The sequence below is a fragment of the Pteropus medius genome, unplaced genomic scaffold, assembly GCF_902729225.1.
Source record: "Pteropus medius unplaced genomic scaffold, Ma_sr-lr_union100, whole genome shotgun sequence".
Lineage (NCBI taxonomy): Eukaryota > Metazoa > Chordata > Mammalia > Chiroptera > Pteropodidae > Pteropus > Pteropus medius.
The window spans coordinates 9,680,423-9,704,241 of record NW_024354500.1 but is presented as its reverse complement, the minus strand read 5'-3'; the positions used below and the strand labels follow the sequence as shown (position 1 = coordinate 9,704,241).

The 23,819-nt window shown below is 35.1% G+C and overlaps 1 pseudogene; it reads left to right on the top strand.

The window, feature by feature from the left end:
- Nucleotides 1-16,318: 16,318 nt before the first annotated feature.
- On the top strand, nucleotides 16,319-16,449 carry LOC120595149 (uncharacterized; annotated as a pseudogene).
- The last annotated feature ends 7,370 nt before the right edge of the window (nucleotides 16,450-23,819 follow it).

Here is a 23,819-nt window from a genome sequence, read left to right as displayed (position 1 = left end):
TTATAGTAAAAGCAGTAAAAAAGCTACTTTGCTTAACATTAAGAAAACTTTAAATTAAGGTTAAAAAAATAACTCGATGATAAAAAGGTAGGGAGATATACATAGATAATTCATAGAAAAAGAAATAAAATGCTCAAAAGCAGATAACAAAAAGAACATCAGAATGTAGAAATTTAATATTTTATGTCTCACTAGTAAAACTTAAATCATGAAGAGAGTCACTGTTGGGGAGAATGCCAGTATCCCAATATATTTACACATTGTTGGTGGGATGAGCAAACAGCAGAATTATTTTTGAGAAATCCTTGGCACTATCCATAAAAATATAAAAGACATGTTATTGTGGCCCAGCAACTCCACACATAAGAATGTAAACTTAAATATTCATTCTTTGAGCAGATAATTATTGAGTAACTACTATGTACCTGGTTCTGTGCTAGGAGCTAGGGACAAAGGATGAACACAGAAATGTGATAAGATACATGATAGGATGAAGGCTTGTCATGCAAGCAAATTGTCAAGACTTTGTACTAATGTCCTAGAACATACTCTGACATGGAATTTGGAAGTGTAACTTTAGTTTTGGTTTTGTGGCCAAATTAATGAAGTAAACTTATACCCTGGTTTTTCTCTCAGTTAAAACAATACGATTTGAATAGATTATATCTAGTGTCCTCTTTACCTAGAGAATGTTTATGGTTTAAAAATAACTTCCGAAGTTTCGAGCAGAACCCATATTTAGTGAAGAGAGAAATGGTGTCCAGGTCTTGCTGCAACCCCAGATTTTTCAGAATCGTGGGACGGGTCACCACCTCAAAATGCAGCACTTTTTCAATGATCTTAAAGTATAAATTCTTCTTGATGGTAAATAATTTAAAACATCATTTATAGTAAAAAGAAAATAGATATATGGTGAAAAGAGCCCCCAAATGACATCTATTTTAAAAATAACACAATATATATTACAGGTTTTCCATTTGCTGTTACGGCCTGTTTCACTCACCTTAGTCATTGTCGTAAATGAGTCAGGATCCCTCCGTAGCAAGGATTATTTCAGCGGAAACCCTTCAGAAGTGCTGTTTTAATTATATTGCTAGTTACTGGACATAGAGTTTCACTTTTTAAAAACATTATGTTGAGTTTTTTAAGCCTCATTTTTAAAATTGATCTTGGCTAACTTTGTCTCTGAATTTTAGTTCCTCAAGAAGAGTCTTCTAGCATCTGTTCACAGTATAAGCTTTATTCCAAACTGTTCCCATCTTGCCATTTGGCCAGCAGATGATCGGAGTGCTTAGGAGGCAGGGTTTTTCCATATCAACTTGCTTCTCTCATCTTTGTAGTCTTGACGTTCCCCTTGTTCAGTAAAGATCCCAGAGGTTAGACCTTTCATAGCAAGCCAGGATCCCACAAAGTCTGCAGGGAGACTACATAAAAGTTGTTGTTTTTGTTTTCGTGTCTATTTTATTTTTCATATCTTTTTAAATTTTTATACAGAATTAGCCCACATCCCTGGTGATTAAATTTCTTGCTACATTAATTAGGATTCATAAATCTTTCCAATCTATTAGTATCATTTTCTTCGACTCTAAAATTTCCTTTATATTACAGTAGGGAGCTGGTCAAGAAAATAAAAAGTAAGAAGGCTTCTCTTTCAGCGGACAGCTATACAAATTTACTATTATCTTTGAGGTCTTAAAAGTATTTCCTAAATCCAAATTTATTTTCTCAAAAACATAAACTCCCAAAGTTCTACAGCCCTTTCCAGGTTTTCCTGTTATCCAAATGTAGAGTGTACCTATGAAAATTTCATAGACATAAATGGCATAAAGTGAATAAGCAATTACCATTGATTTATATGGAAAAAAGTTTCAGCATCCCCAGACTTAAAAAATAACCTACCAAATTATACCAAATATGCTTAAGTCCAGTTTTACACTAAGCATAACACCCTTACAAGCTCTCTTTGGCTTTTCTGAAAACTTAGGACACATCTTCTAACGCATGTACAAAATAAATCAAGATAAAGCACAAATGCTCACAACAGTTCAAAACTACAGAGGCTTGATGCTGATATTTTGACTTTTGTGGGACCACTCTCACTGTTTGGATATGCGCTGCCTCTGTAGTGGTTCACTGCAAAACAAAAACTGAACACTGTTTTTGATGTTCACCTTTCTCATAAAAATGAAAATCCTTTCTGAATTTCTTTAGATTAGCAAAAAACAGGTACTAATGTAGGTCTTTTATAAAGCGAGGTAGCAGAACAAGAACTTTTGAAAAGCAGGGTATACCTGTATCTCAAAAATACACTTGAATATGAAAAGAAAGTCAAACTAGTTGTATTAGTCAATAGTTAGAATTTTAAACCTCTTATATTATAAATTACAGCACATAACGAAAAAGTCATAAACTACAAATATACAGTTTGATAAATTATTGTCAAGGGCAAGGACTTTAACCTACTTGCAAGTTAACAAGTTAGCCTGCCACAGCTTCATAGATGCTGGTAGAAGTCAGGAGACTCCTGGGTCAGAGACAAAGGACTTTATTACTTGGGCACAGTGAGTAGCAAGACCTTCATGTTCTTGTTGATTCCCCTTCCACTGAAGTCCTACAGAGCTAACACAAGTGGTCGGGGCAAATGCTGAACACATGGTGGATTTGCATTAAAACTGATGAACTTGAAGCTTAAGAAATCTCAATCTGCTTACCTGTCCTTTGCTCTGAAGGGAAATAGTACTTTTGTTATGCTGGACAGCAAAAAAACCTTACTTCTGGTATGGAGGGAGACATTATCCTCATCTTCCAAGGGAAGATTCTAAATGATTATTCTTTTTTCATTATTGAGATATAATTTACATATAATATTATGTCATGACATAATATTACTGATTTCAGGTGAACACTATAATGATTTAATTTTTGTATATACTGAGAAATGATCACTACAGTAAGGCTATTTAACATCCATTATTCTTGAAGAGAGAGTCTGGAGCAAAATCTGACAGTGATTCCCATCAGGAAATATGCATAAATGTGAGTGACCCACAGAAACTTGCCTTCGAACAATTATTATAAGGCAATCACTCATTTAAGCACCACGCAAGTCGAGAAATAGTATACTGATAGCATGCTAGTAGCCCTACACTTGCTCCTTCTAAGCACAGCCCACTCTCTCTCTAAAAGTAATCTTGACTTTTAGAAAATTACTTCCTTGCTTTTTTTTTTTATATATTACAACTGTGAGAGGAAGACAAAGAGAGACATAAGAGAATTATGAAAAGTTTTTACCTCCAAACTTAACTCACCAAATTAAAAAAAAAAAAAAACGCATCAGATATTTAAAGGAAAAGACCTAAAGTTACTGAGGTTTCCAAGTTTAGTTAGTCTCTTCGTGGGTGGACAACAGCAATTTTCTTATAGGACTTGTATCAATATTGTAAAAGTCAGAGATACTGTTTGATTAGGGAATTAGTAACTTACAGAAAATGGCTCATTCAACAGAGCAACCTGTTGGAGTTTTGTTTGTTTTGATTTTCTTTAGAGCAGGGAGGGCGGATAGGTAAGCTCAGGATGCAACGTTTTTCTTTCTTCGAGTCTGGAACGTGATATGCACATTTTTTTACTCATAACTAAGCCTCTAGGTGTTAGTTTTGGTCTTGCTGTCCTTCCTTGTGGTGAGTGTGGATGTGACCACATAAGTTTTGTTTCGTTTTGTTTTTAAACTATTTTCTGATTCAGTATTATTTATTTGCTATTTTCTTTATTTGGTCAATTTTCTTTACGTAGCTGCAGCAAGAGGTATTAATATACATGGAACTTATTATTTTATGGTTTTCAGAACTAGAATCATATGTTACTAAGGTTTGAGCGTTAACTCTTGTCTGGGAACCTGGTAAAACACCTAGGGTCACACTGTTGGTCATTTTCATGTGACAGACATATTTCCATGACTCTTATCAATTCAGTTCATTTACTTCAAAGCTAGGAGCTCCAGATTTGCAATTCCCCTCTACCTTGATTCTGTGTGAACTGACTAAAATCGTAGGGATATCCGCAGGCTTGTCAACATCCCTGTGCCAGGAATGATTCTGTTTGTTACCTGTAAAACTGAAATTCTGTAAGCAAAGTAATAGGTTGCAAGCTGGGTCCCTAGAAAGACCTTGTTTGTACCATTACTACATACAAAGTTCATTACTTGTTTCTTGATAGTGGGATCTGAAACCTAATCAGATGGAATTTGTCTTTAAATATGACTTTATTGGTGTAATCATGTTATAATTTTGAATTTATCTAAATTTTCGAACTTCTGCAAATAAAAGCATGGTCATAGAAAGTAAAGGAACTCAGCAAGGGCACTTAAAATACTTATAACCACTTTTCCAAACAGTGTTGTATACAAGGGAAATCAGTATACTTTATTCTTTATATAGTAATTTTGCCTGATGATTTAAGTTTTTTTCTGAACTTTGAGGAGTCATTTGGAATAAGATAACATTTAAAAAGTATGTTATTTCATGATTCCACTTATGTGTGAAATCTAAAAAACAAATAAATGAATAAACAAAACTGAAACAAACTCATAAATACAGAGAACAAATTAATAGTCTCCAGATGGGAGGGGGATGAGGGCAAGAGAGAAAAAGGGGAAAAGATTGAGATATACAAATTGCCAGTTATAAAAACAGTCACGAGGATATAAAGTACAGCAAAGGAATATAGTCAATAATATTGTAATAACTATGTATGGTGTCAGATGAAAACTAGACTTATCAAGGTGATCACTTCTTAAGTTATATAAATGTCTAAACACTCTGTTGTGCACCTAAAACTAATATAATATTGTATGTCAACTGTAATTAAAAAATAAATTAAGTAAAAAAATAAATAAAAATAAAAAGTATGTATTCTAGTTTGCACAAATCTAGCCTATTAAATTAAGGGTTACAGCAAGATTAGAAAGAGGAAAAAAAGGAATTTCTTATATGCCCAATTTAAAAAAAAAACCAGAACGTTAACTACAATTATATGAGGTTCATGCAGTTGTAGGGAATTATTTTATTTTGCTGATCTGGAGTTAAGCAGTCTGCTTTCACCAAGTCTACGAAAGCATCCTGGAAGTCCTGACTGAAGCCACTGGCTGAGATGTTTTTGCTCATGGCAACGATGCCTCCTTAACCCGGGAAGCCTGCACCCATGCCTCCATTTGCTTTCACATCAATAGTCTAATACCTGGAAGAGTCATCCGCTGAGACAATTTTTGATGCTTCTTCCAGACAACTGTTTCTAATATCAGGCTGATAGCTAGGGACTTTTAGCTAATGTGAGTAAAATGCAAAGACATCCTGTTATTAATAAGGCTGAGTGGCTCCTGTTCATTTACTTTAATAATGATAAGTGTCAGAATGCAGAACAGTGGATCCTCTACTGAGGTATGATTCATAGTTACTTCTAGGGATTCAGTTGCTAATAATCCTGAAAAATAAAAGTATGTTGTGGAGAGGGATGGCACTACAAGTCTCTGTCTGGAGGTTTCTAATTCATCCCCTAAGAACATGCTATGAGTACAGGTTATGATGGTTAGCAATAGACAAGGACATTTTAAACCTCAAGAAAATAACTTTTCTTAAAATAATACATTCGTTGGCTGTTATTGTCCCAGCCCTTGTAAATACTTATGATTGTGTTTTATTCATCTTGAAAACTATTTAGGTAATATAAAAAATTTTTAGCTAGGCAAAGGCATAGACAACCAGAGTTATTTCAATCATTTCTTATTAAGAACATTCTGTACACTAGGAAACCAATTTTTTGTTTTAACAGAATGAAAACTAAGTTCTAGCTTTCTTTTTTTTATATCTCCCCACATATAATTTTCTGATAAAAAGTTCACACATCTTCTCTTCATTTTATAAATAAACCTATCAACATCGAATCAAATTTGTCAACATTTAAAAATATTTCCTTGCTTTTTTCCAAACTCATCGTTTGGAAGTATTATGCATAAAGAAAAATAAAATTTATTTCCTGTCGGATCTTCTCTATCTTACTATACACTCTTTTTTAGCATCTTTTGTCACATCTTGGCACAACCATGCAATTTTCTTTTAAAATAAAATTATATATATATATATATATAATTTTTTGGTACCATTTAAGTGTATCCCTGTAAACATGATAGCTTGGTTTTACCAATTCTACAAATGAAATTATACATATATATTCTCCTATCTTTGGCTTCTTTTACTAACATCGTGTTTGTAAGATTCATGCACATCATGAATTGGATACTGCTTAAGTTCATTAATTTTCATTATATTCATTACATTCATTGTATGACTATACTAAAATTTTATCCATTCTATTGTTGATAGACACATAGGCTGTTTTCATTTTTTGGTATTTAGAAGCAATGTTGCTATAAACATTCTTGAAAAAAAATGTGTGTTCTAGTGCCCGAGTTTCTCCAAGTTATACACAGAAGTAGAATTGCTGGGTCCTGAATATGTGTAGCTTCCACTTTTCTAGATCAAGGTAAACTGTTTTGGGAAGTGCTTATACCATTTTAACTCATGCCAGCAGTGTATGAAAGTTCTGATTGCTCTATTCTCAACACTTAGTATGGTTAGGCTTTAATTTGAATTTTAAAAGACAGTAGCACTGTTTGCAGTTCACTCTGATAATCACCGGCTTAGTAAGCAGAAGGACTGTGTGACCCTTACCACTCAGCCTTCACTAGAAAACTCACTGTCTCCCTTCCCTCCTCTCTAACTCCCCTGCACCCTTGATCCCTATTTCTTACAACCCTGGGTCACTCCTTGCCCTGATCCTGCCTCTTTCTCTCACCTCACCTCCTTTCTCTTCTTTTATCCTGAATTACTGTTTTTAGAAACTTCTCTTCAATTAAACCACCTCTTTTAATCGTCTCCTTTGCCTGACTCTGGCTCTTTTCAGCCCCTACTATTTATTATACTAATTATAGACTTTATTCTCTTCTTAATTTCAAGAGGCAGATAAGTAGAGCCCATTTTATGACCCCCAAATGTCTCTGTATCAATCATATTCATTATCTTTCTAAGAGGAATAGCCTCTGCCCACTGTCCCTTAGGTTATTGTGTTTTTTAATTATGTGACTCATATAATGCCTCTTCTGATGATAACCCTTTGTAGAAAGTGTGGTAGTTGAGCGAAGATCAGTCAATCCATGAATGGGCCAGCAATCCATGATGTGGCTCTGTTAAGAAAAAATGAACCAGGCAATTTGATTCTATCATTAGGGAATTTCAATAAAGAAAATGAGTTGAGAATGAGGACTTTATCAGTAGAAACAGGAACTGAAAGATAGAGTTTAGAAAGGTCATGGAAGGCCGTGTATAAACCAGAGATATGGGGAAGCAGAAACTATAAATAGGCGGGCACTATGAAGAAGCCAGGAGAGATTAAGGGCAATTGGTGGTAGCAGGTGATTAAGAAGTAGAAAGTAATTGAGAAGCTTAGCATGATTTCTATTCTCGTGGTCCCAGGAGCTCCTTGGACCTCCCAGGAGCTCCTTGGACCTGGTTTCAGTCCTTCTGAAAAGTGGCTGTGATTGTGTTCCCGGATGCCTGTGAGGAATCTCTTTTGACATCTGCTCTGTCTACAACCAACTGTTAAGTCTTCTCATTACTTGAGGTAAGTTGAGAGAATTTTCTCTGTATGTTGCAAAAAAATGATCAAAAAACCCTCTAAATTAGTTCTCTTTCTTCTCTTGTGTGACTTTTAATTAATGTTTTCTCTCCGTAGGCTCTTGGCCTTCAATGGAGGTTGACCTTCAAACGCTCCTCACACATTCCCTCCAGATCTTATAATTCTCATTTGTCTTTCAGCACAGAAAAGTTGTTATGTTTAGTTTGTTAAAGGGGCCACCGGCTGTTAGGTTTTTACATTTTTATCCCTAATGTTTATCAGGAGAAACTATTTTTACTGAAAACACTACAGAGAAGAAAGTAGCACCACATGTTCCCAAATGGGAGTATTTGTGTCTTCACGCATTCTGAGGAAGGGCACCATTGAAGCCAAAGGATAAAAATACAACAACAGAGATAAGATATGGTAAAAATAAAAACTTAATGACATGTGATGCTGAGGGGAAAACAAGGATGGCTGATGTTAAACTAACATACATCAGACACTGAATAATGGCTTTAGATGTAAAACTCCATCCTCTCTCTGGTGTTAATACAAAATAGACATTCTCTGTGTTGGCTCTTGGGAACCTTTTCCAAATATCTTTAACTCGACTATGTGTTCTCACTAGTAACCCTGATGCTATAGATGTAGCAACCACTGAACTTAAATAATTTTGTGGGTAAAAACTCTTCAGAAAGACATCAGATTGGCCAACAAAACAGAATTATATAATCATAGAAGCTGCAAATGAGAAGAGACCAAGAGTTCAACAAATAAGGGTCATTGAGTTGAAGTGACTTACCTGGAATCACATAGCTCTAAAAGAGCCAGGACCAAAACTCAAATAGTGTCTCCCTTTTCTCCAGGACCTTGTCCATTTGTTTGTAAATTATTATGTTGTAAAAAATATATCAGAAAAATGTTGGGGCTGTGGGCAGAGGCTATTCATTTCCCTTAAAAAGATAGTGAATATGATTGATGCCATCACAATTGGTGTGTCCAATACAGAGACATTTTGGGGACACGAAATGGGCTCTACTTACCTGCCTCTTGAAATTAGGAAGAGAACAAAAAAATATATATCAAAAAATTAATCAGCCTTTGCAAAATATTTACCTTTCCTCTGAATTTGAAGCCCAAGGTATATAGTGTTTATAGTGTGTTACCTCAACATCAGTGTCCTCTAGGCATTGAGAGCAAATATAACTGCATTTAATGGAAGACAAGTGAGCTGATGTGGGAACAAGGGAAAAACAAATCTAGGGAGGCATTCAGATGAGGAAGTACAAGAGGCAGAGAGGCATGAATGAGAGGAAAAATGTCATCAGAGAAGATGAGAGGTGGTACAGAGAAGACTGAGCCTACTTACTAATTATCCTTAGTCTTTCTATTGGCTAAAATGGAATCAGACTGATTTTTACTATAGGCTGCTAGAAAAAGAAAAAAAAATTAGATGTCATAATTCTGGAGGCACATGATTTTGTAACATGGTTGATGATATTAGGAAAACCAAAATAAGATCTAAGTTTGTGTTGCAGGAGAAATAAAAGAAAACAAGAAAATATTCTTAATATAGAAGATCGAAAGAGGATAAAGAAAAATAGTTTACATTTTTGGAAGGAGGGTTTTTTCTTAGTGCTTTTTCTTTAATGCTTATCTTATAAAAAATAGAAATTGTGGCAATTTGGGAAGATGAACGGGAAGCTTACCTTGAGAAGAAAAGAAAATGTTAATTCTCACATAGCTACCTAAAATAATCTTTTCAAAATGTAAATCTGATCATGTCTCTATTGTCCCCTATTGTTGTTAAAAGGCCAAAAATTTTAATGCATGTACGAGGCTTTTGTCCCCATGTATGTTTCTACTCCATCAATTTTCTCCCTCCACCACAGTTTGCCCCCAAGTCATGCAGGTCACCTTGGTCATCTTTCAATCTATCTAGCACCATGTTTCTTCCTGCCCCAGGGCCTTGGTAAGTGCTCTTTATTACACTTTAATACTCTTCCCTCTGCTCGAACTTCTGCCTTCACCTAGTCAGCTCTTACTCATCCTTCAGATTTTAGCCGACATGACAGTTTCTCAGGAAACACTGTTCTAGTCCTCTTGGCCTCAATTTAAATTGAGTTATATATACTCTTGTGGCCCATGTATGTTTCCTTTATACCATTTATGACCAGTGCCTTATGCCTTCACAAAGATTCTTTGCTTGGCCAAACTTTAGTCAGCCTCCTGAGCCTTTTCCTATGCCCATCTGTGAACTTCCTTGTAAATTCCACGCTTAGCGAGAACACTGCTAATTCACTTTAGCGAGAATCCCACACCCTCGTTACTTGATCACCCTCAAATCTAACCACAGTTCCTCACTCTCCATCTTTGGTCTCTGATCATGCTGGCTTGCCTTCAGAAGAAATCCTGTTAGGTTAGTTCAGCCAGACTTTCCCCCAGACTTGATGTCTCCTCTACTTCTTGGCTATAAATCCCTATTTGTCCCTCTTATATTCGTAATGGAGCCCAGTTCTATACTGGGGCCTCTTTTCTCCTATTACAAGAGTCCTGCATAAGATTTACCTTTACCATTTTCACTTCTGTCGGCCTCTGGTTTTCTTTGATAGTGCACATAGCAAAGACCTTTAACTCATCTGAATCTTAGTTCCTTCGAGCCTGCCTTAATCATTTGTATGGCCTTCCTAAGTCATTGTCCTTTCCGAGACTGAATTTTTTCACTTAGAATAGTGTTTTGGTCATTTTGTGGTATGCATTTTTTTTGTCATTTGCATATAATACCTCTATCTTATTAAGAATTATATTTTTATTTAAATAAATCTGTTAAAAGAAAATATTACATGACTGTCATAAGTAGAAAACTAGTCTTCATAAATAATTGCCAAAAATATGATGGTAACTGTAAAATTTATTATAATAACTATAAAACAATGTAATAAATTTTGTCTGGCTATTACTGCCTGACAAAGGTTCTGAGTCTGCCCGTTTTTATTAAACTAGAAATGTGTTCTGAGATCTTATAAACATATCAGCACCAAACTGAACTTTTCTCATTACACAAAATATTGAAAGGAAAATGGAAATAAGGTACTCCTTTCATAGGTAATTCATTGATAGTTAATGCCATGTAAGGGAACCACCTAAAAATAGCATAAGATCACCAGTAAGATATGAACACACTCCACATTTTGAAAAACATAGATCTGAAAATTGAAGGTCATGATAAAAATATCTAACTCAATGGGATTTTAGAGAAAAAAATAAAATGCAGTGTTTGAACTTCTTTGTGAGTTTTAAAATTCTGTACAGTCTAAGCAGGGTCGGGCCTGGTTAGTACTTGGATGGGAGACCACCTAGGAAGACCAGGTGCTGTAGGCGTAAAAAGTAAAAAAATAAGGGATTGTAAACTGACAAGATCTTTGCAATCTGTGAGTCAACCAAGGGTTGTCTCGCCTAAAAAAATAAATAAATAAAATAAAATAAATAAAATAAAATTCTATATAATCATTACATATTAAGAAATAAAATAATGTTTATGTGCTCATCTTGCTTTTTATGTTTCAAGGAGTAGAGACAAGGTCAGGTAAACTCGGGAGATGAAAGTTTATTTTTAATAGAACAGTAGACCCATTTTAGCTCTATCTTCTTTGATATCTCCTTTATCTCCATGCTGTGTGTGCGTATGTGTGTTTCAGGTTTACTGCTGTCTTGTTCTCATCTTCAATCTCCCTTATGCATCGAGATTTGATTAGTAGCTTGAATAAGCACAACCTAAAATGAAGTGTCCCTACTGGATAGACAATTTAAATTCCCTGGATTATTCCAATCCAGCTATGGCCACGGGATCAGTTGTCAGCAAATTATATGCTTCCCTTTTTTCAAACAAGCATTAAACAGGAGAGTTACCATCAGACATAGAGAGGCTTTGGGTTCTCTCTAGCGCAATAATAAACAAAAGGGCTTCTTTAGAAGTTAAAAAGCACAAAACATTTAAACACTTGTTACATAAACTGTCAGAAATCTGAGTGGAAAATAATGGTAGGAGGCTAAGCAGTAGGGGAAACACCAATGAAAATGAGCACATTAGGTGCTGAGGATCTGCACTTACATTGCAAAAATTGGATTGTGGGAGGTTGTTGTTTTCTCCAATTCCTGCCCTTCCTCCTTGCAAACCCATCTCCCACTTCCAGTTCACACACACACACACACACACACACACACAATTTGTATTATTGAAGAGATTACATTTTTATTACAAAGCAAATTCCGAGTGTTTATCCTTAAAGATACTTTTAAGCAGTTATTCGGTGGCTCATCTCTCACTGACGAAGACTTTCTTCTTGTCTCTGCTGAGATACCTAAAGTAGCAGGTATCCTTGTCTGATTTCAGACAACAGATGGGATCTAGGACTACATAAATGCCAAACATAGCCACATTCATTCAAGATATTGTGCACTCTGCAGACCTTGTCAGAGATATTCTTCTCAAATTAGAGCATGGCAGGTGGAGGTAAAGGGAAAATACACAAACATTTATTTGAGGAAAGAAACATAAATGTCTTTGGAGACAGAAAAAAATATGGCACACAAAGCCTATAATTAAAAAAAAAAAAAAAAAAGACTGCAGTGAGCTTCCAGAGCAAATGTCAGGGAGGCAGAGTGCAATATCCACTCCAGTGAAATGAATAAGATCTCCTTCTATTTCCAGAATGTCTTTCCCAGAATCAGGAGAGAGAATTCCTTACAGGTGTGGTTCACAAGCTTTAACGTGTAGCAGAATCATTTAGATAGCTTTGTGACACACAGGGTTTCTGCTTCAGTAAGTCTTGGGTGGGGCACCAAAATATGCATTTCTAACAAGCTCCCAAGTGATGCCGACACTACAGGTCCAGAGGCCACTCTTTGAGAACCATATTGTGAACTGGGACTTGCGCTAAGTACAGGAAGATAAGAAAGATGATTGACTTTGCCTTCAAGAAAGATGAATGGTTCATCTGCGGGCCCTGTGTAACAAATCTCCTCATGTTCCTAGAAGACTCATAAACACTGTGTTAGTGTCACTTAATGACACCTGCCAAACCTAGCAAAGGGTTTTCACATGTGTAATCTCATTTGTGCTTCACAACAAGTGAGACAGGCAGATTGAGCATTTTCATGAACGCATTAGCTATGAATAAACAAGATAAACTAAGACCCAGAAAGAATAAATGATTAGTCCAAAGTCATTTAGTGGGTAAATGAAAGACTAAGATCTAAAAACCAGATCTTTGTTGATTAAAGACTGTGCTCTTTCCATTAAATTACTTTAATAGAAAAAAGTGTAATGAATATTAACTGTGAACAAAAAGGGACCAGCATATATATATATATGACTTTTTTCTACTATGTACAATCATATCAAGCCATTCCTCTAACCACATATTATAAATGTAGGGATTAACAAAAACGCAGATGATTAGAAAGAAAAGTCAACTACATTGGATCAAACAAATGCAAATTTCTTCCATTCACATGCCCACATTCACCTTCTCCTCACTCTTCTAAATTTTTCCTAACTAGAAAAAGAAATCATTATTTAAATAGGCAGTAACATAATAGCTTGATTACTGTGAATTCCTAGTCAACTGAACGTCAAATTCTTCCCAGAGAAGGCAGTTTCAAGTTCGTCTTATATAGAGCACTTTAAAATTTGTCTTTTACCTATTTCAAATTGTATTTTAAATGTATTTTATGATGCTTTTCAAAACTTGTAGACTGTATATGAACTACTTTAAATAATGTTAAACAACATAATACTACATCTAATAAAAATAATCACATCTCTACATATTGCATCTAAATCTACTTTCCACCTCAGAAATAACCACTCTTAATTGGTATGTTTCTTATCAGAAGTCTGTAATACATTTACATATATACATGTATATGTAAACATATATGTAAATGTATATGTATATGGAAATGTATATGTGTGTATATTCTCTTAAAATGATTCATAGGTCTGTGACTTACACATTTCACTTAACGTTGTCTCATAGACTATATCGAATGTCAAGAAGAGGGCTACATTATCCTATATAATGACTTGAAAAATTATCCTTTTAGGGATTACTCTATTTTTAAAAACAGTATTCCTTCTATGAACATTTATGCTCTATTCTATTTTTTCTTTAAGAAAAATGCTAGAAGAAGTTCTGACACTACTATAATGGTGTAAACTCCCGGTAGTTAATCTTTTCTGCTGATAACAACTATTAACTGCAATCAGAATACCCAAACCCCAATTACCTGAGGACTCAGAAGAGTAAACAAAAGCTGGCAGACTGTGGAGGAGAGGCAAGCTTTGAAGAAGTGACCTGCGTGGAGGTGACTTTATTAATTTTCTATTTCCTCTGGTAGTTTGCTAGTGGTAGTTAGACCTCAGTTAGGGGGTGAGGTAGCTAAAAATCTGATAGAAACTCTATCATCTCATCAGTAGCACAGCAACCTTGGAAAGGAGCTCCAACAGGCCAGAGTGTGAGTGGAAATCCTTGAGGGATAGTACAATCACCATATGACCATCCTGAGATGACCCAGATGCTGGAATTAAAAGACAAAACATGAAAGATCCTGCTACAACTATGCTCCACAAGGCAGTAGAAATGACATACTTAAATGAAAGGATATCTCAGCTAAGTAATAGAAACCATAAAATGAAAATTTTAGAACTATAATATATAATTTTGGAAACAAAGCATTCACTGGTTTGGCTCAATAGTAAATAGAGATAATAGTGAACTTGTCAGTAAGGTTGAAGATAATTCAATAGAAATTACTTAATTTGAAGAACACAGAGGAAAAAAGATTAAGATAAAAACAACAAAGTCTCAAAAACTTGTGGAAAAATTCAAAGGGTTAAATTTACAAGTAATTGGAGTCTCAGAAAAATAGGAAAAAGAGATTGGAGAAATAAAAATATATATATTTATATATATATATATCATATATATATACACACATATATATATTTAAAGAAATAATGTCTAAAAACCTCCCAAATTTCATAAAATACATAAATTTACAAGTTCAAGAACTGCATTGAATACCAGAAAGAATAAATTCAAAGAAAATCTTTCCTAGATACATCATAATTGAACTGAAGAAACCCAAAGCTGAGAAATCCATGGATGCAGCTAGAGAAAAATGACACATTACACTTCGGAGAATATGATCCTTACAACCATGAATTTCTTGTGAAACCATGGAGACAAGATCTTTAAAAGGCTTAAAGGAAAAATCTATAATCCAGAATTTAACATTCAGTAAATATATTTCAGAAATAAAGATGAAATAAAGATTTTTCAGGTAAACCAAAATTTTTTTGCCAGCTGATTTGATCTATGAGAAATAGTAAAAAGTTTTTCAGGCTGAAGGAAAATGATACCGGGAAGAAATATGGATCTTCGAAAATGCAGGAAGGTTATCATATATCGTAATTATATGAATAAATATAAAAACGGTTTTAAGATCTTTAAATTATGTATGACTTTAAAGCAAAAGTTGTAGTTTTGGGGATTTTCAATTTATGTAGATACAATGATTAAAAAATTATGATTGAAAAGTTTGAAGTTTTTAATTTCTTGGTATAATATTAACTCTTAATTCTTTTAGAAAATGCTATATATATATCTGTTATAATACCTAGACCAACCCCTAAAATCATAATCTCTTTGAGCCAGCTTCTGCTCCTATGTTGGGTGGAATGGTTAAGTCTCACTCCTCTCACATATCTCTGTGGATTTCCCCCTCTCTCTCCATTTTGCTAGAATCCTTTAATAAAAAAAGAAGAAAACGTTCTTTGATGATAAATATAATGGCATAATAAAATGATTTTCACCTTATACCATACTTTTCAGGGAATTTATAATAACTTAGTTCTATAACTAAAGAGTTGAAACCTCCACTTTCAGCAGCTGATTTAAGTGTATACTCTGGTGGTAAAAGCAGGATGACCCTCACTATCTTCAGTATGACAGATCAACTTTCTTTATTATATTTAGTCAAGGCATCACTGCTTTCCTTAACAGGTCTTTGTACACCAGGATCTAGTACAATATTCCAGAAAGTATATTGAAGGCAATATCATACTATTTGTCATACTAAAAATCCAAATTATATAACCTTAAGGAACTACTTTATGACAAATTATATATTATTGTCATCTAAGCTATTAGGTACTAAGTAGACACAGAAAAGAAAATGACTAAATTGCACAAACTGCAAAATGACTTTAGGAGTAAGGTAGACTCTAGTGAAACATACAATTTTAGGGTCCAGGAAAAGAAGAAAGTGTTTTACAATGTTGTGGGCTGGTTGTATCTTTATAAAGTCACTATAGAGAGATCTGCAAGAATATGTTTGACCTGCCACACTGAGAAGAAAATTGACCAGAGTATTTAACCTTGACGTAGCAAAAAGTAATGGTACTATTTGTTTTTAGTGATTAAAATGAAACTTTATTCTGTTAATGTAATATTCTGTAATTATTCTAGATGTTTCAAAATAAACCTGAGAAAAAAATAAGTCATCTCTCTTTTCATACAACATTGTGCTTAGATTCAATGTATATCAACAGGCCAGTAGGTGCTTCAAAATAACTGTAGTAGTAATCTACAGCCATGCCACCCTGAACAAGCCCAATCCCATCTGATCTTGGAAGCTAAGCAGGAAGCTAAGCAGGGTTGAGCCTGGTTAGTACTTGGATGGGAGACCACATAGGAAGACCAGATACTGTAGACATAAAAAATAAAAATAAGGGATTGTAAGCCGACAAGATCCTTGCAATCTGTGAGGTCGACCAAAGGTTGCCTTACCTAAAAAAATTAAAAAAAAAAAAAAAGACAAAATAACTGTCGTAGAGAATAATGACTGATTTCTTCCCACGAGAAAAAACTCATTCATGCTCACTGAAACCTAGTGTATTCATTCAGTCTTATGCCTTCAAGTTTTCTCCAGAGTGTGACTTCAATTTTAGATAGATGTTCTTTGATGATGTGCTTTTTATAATGTTGCCTGCTTAGAGACAGTATTAAATGTGAACAGACTAGGAATAACAAAATCAGTTGTGTGAAGGGTCTGCATTGTATCATCTCAAGCCTTCTCATGGGCATCGGTTATACTAACAGTGCCTGCCATTAGATTCTCCAGCCTTACATACACATTTCCCAGTGGAATTAGCTGCCCCTGCACAGCCTGCATCTCTCTCCTGAGCCATCATGACTGTCTTGGCTCCTGGGAGAAAACCACGGAGATAAGTGTCACCTGGATTTTCTCTAAAACGATAGAGAAAATCTCCCTTCAGTTGATTGTGCACAAAGACCACTGCCGTGCAGATAGAGCTTTTAATTTCTTTATGAGAGCTACAGGAAAAATGATGACTAGAGGAAGAAAGCTTAGGAGGAATATTTTTTACCCCATCAGCTTTCTCCATAAATACAAATAGCAAAGTATAATTTAGAAACTTCAAAAGGACCACAAAACAGGGAGAGAAAGGGGAATATTTCAAATGAAGGTCTGTTTATTTAATAAATGAACATAAAAAAAGAAGACTGGAGAATAGGGCAACTACTACAAAACAAAATAAAAGGTAGCACAGATAGTCGTAGTTGAGCTGCAGCTACACAAAGACCCGAAGAAGAAAATAAAAAGGATAGCTGAGAAGTCGGGCTAGGTCTGCTTCAAATGTATTTACCAACTTCCACGTGCTGCCATCTCCTCATTCACAAATCTCTCCTCCTGGATCCCTGTCTTCCAGATATTTCCAAGATCCAGCCAGAAAAGGTTATGGTTTCTGTAATGAAGCGGTGGATCATATAACTTAATTATGATCTTTAAAACCCAAGAATATTGCCCAGAAACAATTGGCCTGCTAGCTTCTCCCACCCCTTACATCATTTCTGTCAATCACCCAACCTTTACCTCTTTTTCTTCTTTAGATTTGTCTTGTCTTCTCTAGCAGCTACTTTCCCACTGTCTACTTTTTTCTTCTCTATTCTATACCTAGTTTTCTCAAAATATCATAGGAATTCACACAAATATTTAAGCTCAAACTGAAAGCAAAGTTCTAAAATAAATCTAAACCAGTTTTGTTTTTCGAAGATTTTGTATGTTTTTAAAACAGAATGAGAAGAATATTGAATCATGTACATGTAATGAATAACTTTTAGTGTTAGAAATAATCACAAACTACTCTATTTTTATTGAGTCAAATGTTGTGTAATAAATTGGAAGAAAAACTACATTCATAATATAAATATCTTCTGGGAAAATCAGCACCACGGACATCTGTTGTTTGTACCTGCCCAGCATCCTTCCCTTCTTCGTTTGATAACAGCATCCTTTGCTTCCTTTGAGGGAGCATGCCTTCATCTGGACCTGGGTTGCTACTATCATAGTGTCCTGTCCATAGCTTGTGAGATAGCAATGGTCACCTGACCCTGGCTGGCCAATCAAGGTATCCATGCCTCTCCTTACAGTGACCCAAACTGGGTGAAAGAGTTTTTCATAATATTTGTCCATTGGTGCTTGGAAAGAGAGGCTTCTTTCCCTAGGATCTTGAGCCATAAAAATATTAAAAGCCACAGATGTTTCCACTTTCTTACCAAGCAACATGGAAGAAGAATCTGCGGCAGGAAAGGTGAGGCTAACACCCGAAGAGAAGCAGAACAGAAGAAATATTGAGGGAGAAAAAAAAAAGACACAGATGACATCAACCTCTGAATCTAGCTAGGCCTAGAGCCATCATACCTGTGACTTCCTAACAATTTTGGCTAATAAATTCCAATTTTTACTTAAACTCATGTGACTTACCACTTAATCCCGCATAGTCACATGAGTCTTAATACACCAACATATAGAGAAAAAAAGTAGGAACTCTATCCACCTCAGTGTCTTCTCCATTTGAATGTATGAGAGAATTAGTCTTTCTCAGCCAGTACCTCACAAGACCTGTAGGTCCTCTTCCTTGTTCAAAGAAAGAAAAGTCCATGGCCAAGAGGCCTCAAGGCATAATAGTGGGCGAACTGGATACCTTCTTCTGTCACTTTCTCTCTCCATTACCATATACAAGTTACTTCTTCTTCTAAATCTCAGCTTCCTAATGTTTAAATAGACATCATAGTAGTATCCAACTCATAGGGGGTTTTTGAGAATTAAATGAGATATTGTATGCAAAGTACAAGACACATAATACATTTCCGATAAATCTTAGCTTTTATCATATAAACACACATGAAACACAACAATGTGTTAGATGCTATCATTGAAGTGTAGACAGAGACACCAGAGCCACACAGAAAATCCCATTCTCCATTCTTCCTTTCTTTGCGTTGCTCCTTTAAAGCCCATAGGGCCACTTTCTTCAGCATAAATACGGGAAGTTTCATGTGTACACTTGTCAGTCTAGCCCAGAAAATCTTGCCTTGAAGCAGGTAAAAGCCTGTGATGGGAAAGCTTTGGGCCAGGGAATAGTTAAATGCTTACTGTTAAAGACATTAATCGAATAATGCAGGAGCCAGAGGGGTCCTCAAATGCTATTGTGTCATAGCTAAAAGCATCAAAAGTCGATAGATTTGATTTGAATTCCACTTCTGCCATTAGTGAACCATAAGATTTTGAACAATTTACAAAAGGTCTTCAATCCTTGCTTTTTGTATATATGAATATGGATAATAATAATTATCTTAAGTCATTTTGAGGCTTAGTAAGGCAAGAAATGTAAATGCTTAGCATAGACCCTATCCAAGCCACCCTGTTCATGGTGCTTGTAGGTAATTATGGTGTCTTAGGTCACTAGTTAGAGGGTAAAGCACTATTAACAAGGCAGTATTGAGTAAGCCAACTAAATCAAAGAAGAGTCTGGGAAACAAAACACTTCAGAGGCACCACCTATTGTCTGAAGGTCTTTAGTTCCAGGTATCTGGAGAGGCCCTTGACTACAGAGAATTCAGAAAAATTGTGAAAGACTTCGAAAAGGGAAAAAATATATGTATTAGTGGATATCTTGTCTAGTTCATCAGTCCAGGTTATGCCTGCCTTTCACTGTCTTTGAACTATTTTAAACTCATAAGTTGTAGAAAACTGATAATTATACAAATGATTCTTATTTAGGAAAAGTATAGCTGGTAGATGCAATTATTTCCCTTTGGATAGATCCATTTTTCATTGAATGTACATTCATTTCAAAATTCCTTATTCTCTATATGTGAATGGTTCTTGGAATTCTCCTTTGAACTGATTATAACATCAGACTGGTTCTCTTATTAATTAATATCAAAAAAATATTTGACATGTGTTCATTTTGTTTGTACAAGTCGTGATTTTACATTTTTTCTTTTTTCTTCTTATTTTTCAGATTTATCTTCTAAAAAAGGATTCTCTCAATTGCATGAGAAGCCTCTGACATTTTTCTATTTTGCTGCTGAGCTCACTTCTCCTGAGTAGTTTTTTTGAAGTTAGAGACGTTGCTGGTCTCTGACTTTGCTGCCTCATTGGAAGCATCGTCTGCTAGGGACACCTTAGAAGTTACAGCAAGGAAACTGAATACTCAGAATCTTAGTCCCCTGATTCCGCCTCTTCGCTATTGATGCACACATTAGCCTCCACAGTAATTCTTGAAAATGGTCATATTTCCTTTGGCTAAAATTACTCTTTTGATTAAACTCTTTTACAGTTCAAAGACCACATTTCATTCAGTAAAATACTATAATGGGCCACTGGTGATTTGGACTAGCAAGGCGCACCCTCATTCAAAATTGTTATTTTCTTTGATAGACAATTAATAAATAAATGTTAGATGTGAACAAATGAGCTGTCATGCTTCACATGAAGTTTCCTCAAAAGACTGATGTGAAATCCAAAACAATTTCTATCAGTAAAAGAGAACAAGTGAAGATGATTTTAAAAAAACTTTTTTTACACAAATGAACACAAAAATAAAAAACAACCTCTTATGGTGTTTATACCACAATGGAGACATTTCACAAGTATTATCATATTAACAATGAAAATACTGATAAGATCACCTTCTCAATCCATGAGCTGGATTTTAAGAATCTTCAAACCTGACTCGATCGGGAGTCAGATATTGTGTGTCTTAAAGGAATGCTGCTCTCTCATAGGAAGTAGGTGAGGACAGGCTGCTTTGTGCAGGAGCAAAAGCATTGACACACTGTCTCTCAGTCCTCAGCTCTCCTTTTTCAACATGTAAACAAAAACAGACATAAAATATCAACCAAGGCATATAATGAATATTGCTGCTGGTACATTCTTAGCCAATCTGGTAGTAGGATTTTTGTTTTTTAAACTCTATGGTTTAGTCAAGCTACAGCGAGGGATGCTAAGTTTAACAAAGACAACCATATAGTTATGCCCTGGTGATCATATAAGTCAGAGATGAGCTGAGGATAGGGCAAGGAACATTACCATCTTCTATAAATAAGGAGACCATATGGTGAAGTTGGAATTCTTTGCAATTTTTTCTATTTTTGGCTCATAGTCCTTGGGGCATGATGTCTATCTCTGGGCTTTGCATTTTACTTTCAGAGAAAAAAATGAAATATTCATCCTTTTGAACAGTTAGAAAAAGCAAGCCATCAGAAATGGTGCTCACTCCATCCAGGTAGCCCAGGATTTATTCCACAGCAACTTCAATGGTTAGCAGTCGCCTTCTTTCACCTTTGCCCTGTATTTCTCCTCCTTCCTTGTTAGATAGTTGAAAATATGGTCACTTTAGGTAAATTCTAAGGTTCTCTGCTCCTAGTTATAATTCACTTAATTGGAAATAATTTATTTTATTTGACAATAAGAATTCTCTACTAAAAAAAAAGTACATGTTATATTTGCTAATCTTCATGTCAAGTTTTCTGCATCAGGATTTTTGCATAAATAATCATATCCTGAGAAATTGGAAGAATTTGGGTTTATATATGGCAAAATCTGCTTCACAATTTACTGACAAAAAGCTTCTCTATTGTTCAGTACCTTATTTTTGATATCCCAGACTCTGTTTGCCCAGACCAGCTGTAATGTTCTCTGAAATTCAAACTCTCTGTTTTTCCTTTTTCCCTGTTATTTTTAACTTACTTTTTCCAGTTTTATTGAGACAGATTTATAATTTACAAATACAATCATACAGATACAATTGTATTATTTTTAAAGTATACGATATGATAATTTGATATTCATATAGTTTGCAAAATGATTACCACAGTCAAGTTAATTAACATATCCATCACTTTCAGATCACCATATTAGATCTCAAGAACTTATTTTTCTTATAAATGAAAGTTTGCACTCTTTTATCAACCTCTCCTCATTTCTCCCACTCTCCAACCATTGGAAACCACCATTATACTCTGTTTTTATGAATTCAATTTTTTTTTTCAAATTCCACACATAAATGATGTCATGTGGTGCTTGTCTTTATCTGGCCTATTTCACTTAGCATAATGCCCTCAATTTTCATTCATGTTATCACAAATGGCAGGATTTCTTTCTTTTTTAAGGCTAAATAAAATTTCATATGAACATATAACATTTTCTTTATCCATTTATTCATTGACTGACACGTTGTTTCCATATCTTGAGTATAATGAATAATAATAAATGTGGGAGTACAAATATGTCTTCAATATCCTGTTTCATTTCCTTCAGATATATACTAGAAGTGGGATTTCTGAATCATGTAGTAGTACTACTTTTAATTTCTTGAGACACTTCCATTCTATTTTTCATAATGGCTGTACCAATTTACATTCCCATCAACAGTGTACAAGGAACTTTTCTCCACATCCTCATCAACAATTTTTTATCTCTCGTGTTTTTGTTAGTTGACATCCTAACAGATGTGAGGTGACATTTCATTGTGGTTTTGACTTGCATTTCCCTGATAATTAGTGATGTTGAGCATCTTTTCATATACCTGTTGGTCATTTGTATGTCTTCTTTGGAAAAAATGTTTATTCAAGTCCTTTGTCAACTTTTAATTGTTATTTGTTTATTTGATTTGAATTGTATGAGCTCTTTATATATTTTGGTATTAACTCCTTATTGGGTATGCAGTTTGCAAATATTTTCTCCCATTCCATAGGTTGCATTTTCATTTTTTTGATGGTTTCTTTGCTATCCAGAGCTTTTTAGTTTGATGTTATTGTTTATTTATTTAGGTTTCATTGCCTTTGCTTTGGTATCAAATCCAAAAATCATTGCCAAGACCAATGTCAAGGAGGTTTTCTTCTATGTTTTCTTCTAAGAGTTTTATAGTTTCAGGTCTTACATCACATCTTTAATCCATTTTGAGTTGATTTTTGTGAATGATGTAAGAAAAGGGTCCAATTTTATTGGCGTTGACTTCTGGAATTTTGCCTTAAGCTTTTGTTTGCAGTATATTCCCTTGCTTCTTAATTTTTCTTTACTCTCTGTTGGTTTCTACACATTAGATAAAACAGCCATCTCTCCCAGTCTTGGCAGACTGGGATCATGTAGGAAATAAACCTTGTCAATCAGGTTGGCCTGGGCTCTTGGCTACCTCTCAAATCTTTGTAATTGTCCAAGTTGCCATCTCTGTTCTTCATGGCTCCCAATAGAGTAGGAAATGCTAAGCCCGTCCTTGTCCCAAAGACATGAGAAATGCCCACACATCTGTTCAGGCTCCTGGAGAACTACTAATTGCTTGTCCCTTCACCTTCCCAATGCAGAGTAATTGAAAGTCTGGCCTTCAGGCAACACAAACTGGGATAGTCAGGATTAGATATGCAGTCTAGACCCTATCAGGAAGAAACTGGGAAGCTGGGTGTTTTTGCCTACTCACTCTGTGCTGCGCTTGAGGGAACAGTTTCTGGAAGTGTTTGTGTGCCCAGAAAGAACCACTTCTTTGTTTTGTGTGATTTCAGGGAACTCATGAATACCAAACCCTGTCAGTTCCCAGAACTAGGTGTCTTGAGCGAAAGTCATAACAATTGGTGTGCTCAATGTGTGGACAAGCTCCTTTCAGGGAGAAACTGGAGACTTGGTTTTACTGTTGGAGAGTTTTACTATTGGAGTAAGCCAGGGGGATGATGGTAGGGGATATGCACATGAGTTATTTTAGGCTCCCGGGAGGATCTCAGTCA